This window comes from Culex pipiens, chromosome 3 (assembly GCF_016801865.2).
Source record: "Culex pipiens pallens isolate TS chromosome 3, TS_CPP_V2, whole genome shotgun sequence".
In the NCBI taxonomy this organism is placed as follows: Eukaryota; Metazoa; Arthropoda; class Insecta; order Diptera; family Culicidae; genus Culex; species Culex pipiens.
Genome location: NC_068939.1, coordinates 98,290,231 through 98,300,305, shown reverse-complemented (window position 1 = coordinate 98,300,305; position 10,075 = coordinate 98,290,231).

The following is a 10,075-nucleotide window of genomic DNA, read 5'->3' as shown; positions in this document are numbered from 1 at the left end:
GCCCGGTCATCCTCCCGCGCTCGGTTCTCCTACTGCCACTCGGTCCTCCTCCTGCAGCTCGGTCCTCTTCCTGCTAGCCCTTGGCTCCGTTGCCATTTCCAACGGAACGGCCGCAGATCTTTTCCCGGTTCCGGTGGACAGCACCTCCAAATCCCGGGTCCGCAAATCACGGTCACTTTTACTGGCAAACACAACAGGACGCGACAAGTCACAACGCGATTGACTTCGTGGCTAATAAACACGCGGCTGAACTGGCAAGCGAAAAACAAACTTGACAGTTCAAACGAAACTGTTCTTGATTGATCAAGATCACTCGTCATAAACATGGATACAAATTCATAAACCCATGAATGTTATGCACGAATTCATGCATTTTATTCATGAAAACATGTAAACTTTCATGAAATCATGAAAAACATGATTCATAAATTCGCGAATAAAATTTTACGACGTAAAATTTAAGCATGCATAAATAATCGGAAAATCATGAATATTTTTCATGAATTCATGAAGTTTAGTCATGACTTCATGAAAATCAGTCATGAAATCATGAATAGTGATATGCATGATTTCATGAAGGAAAATTCATGAATATTCGTAAAAATATTTTTGCCATGAATTAAATTCATAAATTCGTGCATTTTTTTGCACGATTTCATGAATAAAATTCATGAAATCATGAAAGGTATCACGAAATCATGCACAAAATTATTCACGAATTCATGAATCGAAATTCACGATTTCTCGCACACTTTTTTTTCCGTGTACAAACGTTCATAAATGATAAGATGAATGCTAGGCGTAATCTAACCTAACTCATTCTCCACGATTCCCTCGAAAGACTGGCTGCCGTTTTAAATTTGCTTGGATTTTTTAATGAAAAAAAAATAAATAACATTGCGTCCTGGTAAAAAAGAGAAACAGAAAGTGGGGAAGCGGACATCCTTAGGTTGATAATATTTCTGTTCACATTTTTTTCGTCAAAACAAGATTTTGGGTTGTACTCTAGTACCTGCCAGGTGGAAATCTTAAGCTAATCGCACATACTAAAACGCCTATTTCTCGCAGCGGCGCTGCATCGTGCGTGCCCAAATTGGTATTCATCACGCATGATTTGAAAATTTATACTGCGCGCGAAAGTTTTGAATTGACCGGGAGCGACTGACCGTTTACGCGCTGCGGTGGTAGACACGTTCAAAAATGTGTTTAGCGCGGCCATAAAAATGTGAGCTTTATCCAACGCGGCCCAGCTTCTGCACGCCCCACAGTGAGCGAGAGAGCCAATCCAAAATGGAACCATCCCGGGTACACACGCTCCACAATCGGAGGCCAACATCAGCCCGTGAATCGGAGATTTACACCGCGAGGGCCATTCTAAGCGGGCTTAGAACTGCAGGGGAGAGTGGGGAGGCTTGATCCTTGTTTTGCGTCGATCTCTGAATCTATATTTCGATTCTGTCGTGCTATCTTGTCATACACGCCATTTTGACGTTCCGAGAAAAACGCGTTTTCATTTCATTCGTTCACGCAACAATAACAAACACGTTTTGTTTGGCTGACCGTTCTGAGCATTGTCTCAAAGTTTGGTTGAATTTGGTTGCTGGAGTTCCGAGTTATAATTACAAATGTTTACGGTAGTCGGGCGTGTACGTGTGTCAAACGCGTTCTGACCTGAAATCTCTTTGACCAGTCGTCGTACTAACATAATTTTCAGATGATGATAAAAACGAAATTCAATCTTGAAACTAATATCAAGCCTCACCTATAGTGACGATATTTGAGGAGACCTTAGCGGATTCAAGACCGGTAGCCTTTTACATCACCGGGCAGTTGTTTACGGCTGAAACCGTCGCGGAATGACTAATTTTGGCTTACATTCAGTCGTGTGCACTTGAATCAAGATGGCTTTATATGAATATCTTTGTTTCTGGGAAGCAAAAATCCATCTTTTGCACGTCGTCGTCACTCATATCGCTACTGTTATTATTATTATTACTCTATTTTGGCTCACCGGCAAGATATGCAAAACTGGTTGCGGCAATTAGAGGGAGACGTGTGCAACGGAATCTAGTTTGGTCACAAGAAACCTTTTACACCCCCCAAAGGGGAATCCACACCCGCGTACTAATCGGCCGGATTTCGCACCATAGAGCACGCAATGCTACCAACCTCGCCAACTAAAAATAAACACACCGCAAGAAAAACACATGTTTATGCATGTTTGAACATGAAACATTAGCACATCACAAGAGTGGGTGAAAATAATGCGAATGTGGTATGGAGTCTTGCCGTTGCTGCACCGCTAATGAGTTGCTTCATTACGGGGCAAACACATCTTTCCGGCTTTTCCATGGAAAACGAAAACTCAGAGAGAGAGAGAGAAAAACCTCGCAGAAGATTATGATGATTGTTCGCTGTGTTGTGGTGGCAATTGATTGATGTAGTTTCTTTTACACAGGCTTGGGAATAATTGCAGCAATGGTTTGCAGTTGTGAAGACATTATTTTACGGTTTACCTCTAGTAATTTTGACTTAACGAATGTGAGAATGTGGTTGGAATGTGATTGAAGTGTTAAGTATGAGGTAGAGTTGAGGGACAAACTGAGGAAAAATGCTAACCATACAATCATTTGGCTGTGAAATACCTAGTACACCATTTTCTTGATTTACACAACGAAATGGGGGTGTTTAAATCGAGACTTAAATTAAGAATATTTGGGATTACGTAATTTTTCGGAAAATTTTCAAAATGTGTCAATTGTATTTTATTGAGAAATGTTATTAAAGCATTTTATCATAGTTTTGGAACACCTGGGATGATCTAGTCCATCCGAAACTTCCGGAAATGTTGTGCAACAGGCTTATCAAAGAAACAAGTCGAACTTAAAGATTTTGACAACGGATCCTACCCAGACTGCTTCAGTGAGTGTAGTAAGCTACAGATCATTATTGTAACAACTTATTGGGATGATCTGGGTCATCCAAGAACTCCCTGGAGTTAAGATCTGTGACTCTACCGCCGTAACAAGCAAGAGGTCGACGGTTTTTGAACCCGTAACATACCCGCATAGCTTCAGTGAGTATGGGGGACTACTTTGCTGGGGTGTTAGAATGTGTTTGAATGTTCTGGGTCATCCAAGGACTCCCTGGAGTTAAGATCTGTGAATCTACCGCCGTAACAAGCAAGAGGTCGACGGTTTTTGAACCCGGAACATACCCGCATAGCTTCAGTGAGTATGGTAGACTACTTTGCTGATATGATGGGATGTTCTGGGACATTCAAGGACTCCCTGGAGTTAAGATATGTGGGTCAACTGACGTAAAACGCAAGAGGTCAACATGTTTGACCTTGTAAAATATCCGCAGAGCTTCAGTGAGTATGATAGACTTCTTTGCTGTTATGTCCCGTTCCAGAAAGTCCTTGTTACAGCCGTAGACCCTCAAGTTATAACTCAATGGAGTTCTTGGATGACCCAAGACAGTCCAATACATTAGCAAAGTAGTCAACTGTACTCACTAAAGCTATGCGGGTCTGTCCCAAGGTCAAAAACCGTTGACCTCTTGTTTGTTACGGCGGTAGACTCATACATCTTTACTCCAGGGAGTCCTTGAATGTCGCAGAACATCCCAACACATCATCATAGTAGTATACCATACTCACTGAAGCTATGCGGGTATGTCTCGTAGTCAATAACTGTTGACCACTTGCTCGTTAAAGCGGTGAACCCATGGGTCTTAACTCCTGGGAGTCCTTGGATGTCCCAGAACATCCCAACATATCAGCAAACTAGTCTACCATACTCATTGAAGCTATGCGGATATGTTCCGGGGTCAAACACCGTCAACTTCTTGCTTGTTACGGCGGTAGATTCACAGATTTTAACTCTAAAGAGTCCTTGGATGACCCAGGACATCCAAACACATCTCAACACCCCAGCAAACTAGTCTACCATACTCATTGAAGCTATGCGGATATGTTCCGGGGTCAAAAACCATCGACTTCTTGCTTATTACGGTGGTAGATTCACAGATCTTAACTGTAAAGAGTCCTTGGATGACCCAGGACATCCAAACACATCCCAACACCCCAGCAAAGTAGTCCACCATACTCACTGAAGCTATACAGGTATGTTACGGGTTCAAAAACCGTCGACTTCTTGCTTGTTACGGCGGTAGAGTCACAGATCTTAACTCTAAAGAGTCCTTGGATGACCCAGAACATCCAAACATATCCCAACACTCCAGCAAAGTAGTCTACCATACTCACTGAAGCTATGCGGGTATGTTCCGGGTTCAAAAACCGTCGACTTCTTGCTGTTACGGCGGTAGATTCACAGATCTTAATTCCAGGGTGTCCTTAGATGACCCAGGACATCCAAGCATATTCCAACACTCCAGCAAAGTAGTCCACCATACTCACTGAAGCTATGCGGGTATGTTACGGGTTCAAAAACCATCGACCTCTTGCTTGTTACGGCGGTAGATTCACAGATCTTAACTCCAGGGAGTCCTTGGATGACCCAATAAGTTCTTACAACAAGGCACTGTAGCCTACCACACTGACTAAAGTAGTCTGTGTAGGATCCGTAGTGAATATCATGAAGTTTCGACTTGTTTCTTTGGTAAACCTTTTGCTTAAAATTTCCGGAAGTTTCGGATGGACTAGAACATCCCAGATGTTCCAAAACTATGCTTACATGTTTCAATATCATAACTAAATAACATACAATTGATACATTTTGAAAGCTCTCCGAAAAATTACGAATTCTCAAAGATTCTTAATTTAAGTCATATTCTCGATTTAAGTCATGGACCTTCTTCTTTTAAGTCATGACTTAAAAAAAGTTGTGTAAATCGAGAATCGTTTCAAAAAAAAGGTGACTTAAAAAAAGAATATGGTGTACTAGGGTGTAATATGGTTGTATGGAAAAAAAATAAAGTTGTCCAAATTTAGTGAGCACAGCACTTTTTTAGTTCCTTCTGGGGTCCTAAACAACTCCTCAAAGTTTGGGACCGATTGGTTTAGTCCTCACTTTGCGCAAAGCGAATAAATTTTCCATATAAATTTGTATGGGAAAAACCATTTTTTTTGGATTTTGATATTTATCAAATCCACGTTTCATGTTGTATCAAAACCGGACTCATATTCGGAGGCTCTGGAATGTCCTCTACAATTTTCCCAAAGAGAGTATGGTGCTAGCTTGTCCCTAAAAAAAGATACAGCGTGTTCAAAACTCGTCTAAAACGTGTTTTTTGCTCGAAAATCACGTTTTAGACGAGTTTTGAGGACGCTATATCTTCTTTCTGGAGCAAGTTAGCACCATACTCTCTTCGGCAAAGTTGCAGAGCACCTTCCAGAGCATCCGAATATGAGTCCGGTTTTGATATGGCATGAAACGTCGAATTGTTAAATATCAAAATCCTAAAAAATGGTTTTCCCCATACAAATTTATATGGAAAATTGAATCGCTTTGCGCAAAGTGAGGACTAAACCAATCAGTCCCAAACTTTGGGGAGTTGTTTAGGACCCCAAAAGGAACTGAAAAAGTGCTGTGCTGGAAAATCGATTTTGATATTACACCCTAATGGTGTACTACGTTTTTTCGGTAACTAATGCTGAATGTTTTATAACAAAAAGTTACTAAAAGTTTGATCTCGATGTAATAAATTACAAAACGAAATGTTTTCTTACACCCAAAGTTAAAATCCATGCGAATAGTCCTTTCGAAAAGAAACGAGAGGAAAGTACTATTTGACGAGAGTAAAAACCTCTCGCGCTACAACAACAACAAATCGTGTTCGTTCGTTCATTAAAACAGTTCAGTAAACAGATACGTCAAAGGCGCAGTTCAATATACCGAAGGTCTCGAGTTCGAGTCTCGGTACCACCACTTTTTTTTGAAGGGTGAACTTTTAGGAAAATGAACCCACGAGTAAAGTACTCTCGGTAAATTCGGGACTTATCCTCTCAGTCCGTTCACAGTGCCGTTTTACTTCCGAACCATGCTCTTTATCCTCTCGTATACCGATGCCCAGTTCTGGGTGTAGCTCAATTTGTCGTTGTATTTTTTGCAGTTTCCCGCAGTCGACTCTCTGGTTGTCGCCCTGTGCCCTCTCAAAATTGATTCTTCTATCGATACTTTTTTCAGTCCCGTCAAGCTGCATACGTCAATGCTCTTCTTTCCTCGATGTCCTCTCTAGCTCGAAGAATCATTTCTCGATGGTATCTTGGCTTTCTTTTTCTTTGAAAATCTCTTGCATTGGTTTATGTTTTCATGACTTGCATAGACAGTTGACATTTTTCTTGACAAAACTGGGCTTTGAAGAGAGCTTAAAATTCTAAGCACAATTTATCATGAAAATACAGCAACATATTGAGTATTGCATATTTATGAGGGCTATTCACAAAAAAATAGGTACCCGGATTTTTGCCAATTTTTAAATTATCTTTTTTTATCATAAAATCTCAATTTTTGAAATTTTGTGATATTTTTAAGGGGGAACATCAGCAACTTTTGAGGCATAGAAAAATATGAACAAGAGAGCCCAAGTCCAAATTTGAGCCCGATCCGAGCACTTTTGTTTTGGTACTATCAAACCCGTTATCTTTTCCAGAATGGCCACGTATGGACATTGTCCATTGGAAAATATCCATTTGACAAAAAAAATACAAGAAATTAAATATTTTGAAAACTTTATCATCCCGGTACGAGAATCGAACTCACGACCTCTGGATTGGAAACCCAACACGCCGCTAGTCGAAACCCATCCCCTACCGGTCAGTATTCCCAGTGAGCATATTTACTCTTTTAACCCTTTCAGGCCTGAATTTTTCTGAGCTATGTTAATCTACAATTTTGGTACCAGTAGTTCATTTTTTCCATGAGTAAACAGAAACAGGCAAAAAAAAAGTTACATTTCATTATTGGACGTTCTGGGTCCTCCAAAGTGTCCTGGAATATAGATCTTGGAGTCTACCGCCGTAACAACACGATTCTACCAAGATTCCGATTATGGTTCATATTCAGTGATGTCCCTGGGACCCTTTGGCAACAATATGAGCTATGTGGATCACTTTTGGGATGTTCTGGGTCCTCCAAAGTGTCCTGGAATACAGATCTTGAAGTATACCTCCGTAACAACACGATGGTACCAAGTTTCCGATCATGGTTCATATGCAGTGATGTCCCTGGGACCCTTTGGCAACACTATGAGCTATGTGGATCTCTTTTGGGATGTTCTGGGTCCTCCAAAGTGTCCTAGAATACAGATCTTGGAGTCTACCGCCGTAACAACACGATGGTACCAAGTTTCCGATCATGGTTCATATGCAGTGATGTCCCTGGGACCCTTTGGCAACACTATGAGCTATGTGGATCACTTTTGGGATGTTCTGGGTCCTCCAAAGTGTCCTAGAATACAGATCTTGGAGTCTACCGCCGTAACAACACGATTCTACCAAGTTTCCGATTATGGTTCATATTCAGTGATATCCCTGAGACCCTTTGGCAACACTATGAGCTATGTGGATCACTTTTGGGATGTTCTGGGTCCTCCAAAGTGTCCTGGAATTCAGATCTTGGAGTATACCTCCGTAACAACACGATTCTACCAAGTTTCCGATTATGGTTCATATTCAGTGATGTCCCTGGGACCCTTTGGCAACACTATGAGCTATGTGGATCTCTTTTGGGATGTTCTGGGTCCTCCAAAGTGTCCTAGAATACAGATCTTGGAGTCTACCGCCGTAACAACACGATGGTACCAAGTTTCCGATCATGGTTCATATGCAGTGATGTCCCTGGGACCCTTTGGCAACACTATGAGCTATGTGGATCACTTTTGGGATGTTCTGGGTCCTCCAAAGTGTCCTGGAATACAGATCTTGGAGTCTACCGCCGTAACAACACGATTCTACCAAGTTTCCGATTATGGTTCATATTCAGTGATGTCCCTGGGACCCTTTGGCAACACTATGAGCTATGTGGATCACTTTTGGGATGGTCTGGGTTCTCCAAAGTGTCCTGGAATACAGATCTTGGAGTCTACCGCCGTAACAACACGATTCTACCAAGTTTCCGATCATGGTTCATATTCAGTGATGTCCCTAGAACCCTTTGGCAACACTATGAGCTATGTGGATCTCTTTTGGGATGTTCTGGGTCCTCCAAAGTGTCCTAGAATACAGATCTTGGAGTCTACCGCCGTAACAACACGATTCTACCAAGTTTCCGATCATGGTTCATATTCAGTGATGTCCCTAGAACCCTTTGGCAACACTATGAGCTATGTGGATCTCTTTTGGGATGTTCTGGGTCCTCCAAAGTGTCCTAGAATACAGATCTTGGAGTCTACCGCCGTAACAACACGATTCTACCAAGTTTCCGATCATGGTTCATATTCAGTGATGTCCCTAGAACCCTTTGGCAACACTATGAGCTATGTGGATCTCTTTTGGGATGTTCTGGGTCCTCCAAAGTGTCCTAGAATACAGATCTTGGAGTCTACCGCCGTAACAACACGATTCTACCAAGTTTCCGATCATGGTTCATATTCAGTGATGTCCCTAGAACCCTTTGGCAACACTATGAGCTATGTGGATCACTTTTGGGATGATCTGGGTCCTCCAAAATGTCCTGGAATACAGTTCTTGGAGTCTAGTAATGTTAAAGGGTGCCAGCTCCTGGCGGGTTTCGCTTTGCAAGCGAAAGGATGGCTTGAATCCCATTTGTCGACTGCAGCGTTAGTTGAATTTGTTCAAGTCATAAACCTCCCAAAACCCAACACATTCAATCTCTCGAACGATCTGTGGGCGGCTGAATCTGAGCATTGAAAAACTCTGTAGCAATACACGGAGAAATGCCTCAACTGCAACTTTCTTCTCGCTAACATAGTCTCAGGCAAAATTCGAGCTGAAAATTGGGCTATATGATCGGTATCGAACTATATATGGGTCAAAAATATACGAGGTTTCCCCTCAATCTCACTTATCTCCACGTCCGCGGATTGGTTTCTCGTGTTCGTCAAAGGGTCTCAGGGACATCACTGAATATGAACCATAATCGGAAACTTGGTAGAATCATGTTGTTACGGTGGGAAAATCCAAGATCTGTATTCCTGGACACTTTGGATGACCCAGAACATCCCAAAAGTGATCCACATAGCTCAGAGTGTTTCCAAAGGGTTCTAGGGACATCACTGAATATGAACCATGATCGGAAACTTGGTACAATCGTGTTGTTACGGAGGTATACTTCAAGATCTGTATTCCAGGACACTTTGGAGGACCCAGAACATCCCAAAAGTGATCCACATAGCTCATAGTGTTTCCAACGGGTCCCAGGGACACCACTGAATATGAACCATAATCGGAAACTTGGTAGAATCTTGTTGTTACGGCGGTAGACTCCAAGATCTGTATTCCAGGACACTTTGGAGGACCCAGAACATCCCAAAAGTGATCCAAATAGCTCCGAGTGTTGCCAAAGGGTCACAGGGACATCACTGAATACGAACCATAATCGGAAACTTGGTAGAATCGTGTTGTTACGGCGGTAGACTCCAAGATCTGTATTCCAGGACACTTTGGAGGACCCAGAACATCCCAAAAGTGATCCAAATAGCTCCGAGTGTTGCCAAAGGGTCACAGGGACATCACTGAATACGAACCATAATCGGAAACTTGGTAGAATCGTGTTGTTACGGCGGTAGACTCCAAGATCTGTATTCCAGGACACTTTGGAGGACCCAGAACATCCCAAAAGTGATCCACATAGCTCATAGTGTTGCCAAAGGGTCCCAGGGACATCACTGAATATGAACCATAATCGGAAACTTGGTAGAATCGTGTTGTTACGGCGGTAGACTCCAAGATCTGTATTTCAGGACACTTTGGAGGACCCAGATCATCCCAAAAGTGACCCACATAGCTCGTAGTGTTGCCAAAGGGTCCCAGGGACATCACTGAATATGAACCATAATCGGAAACTTGGTACCATCGTGTTGTTACGGCGGTAGACTCCAAGATTTGTATTCCAGGACACTTTGGAGGACCTAGATCATCCCAAAAGAGATC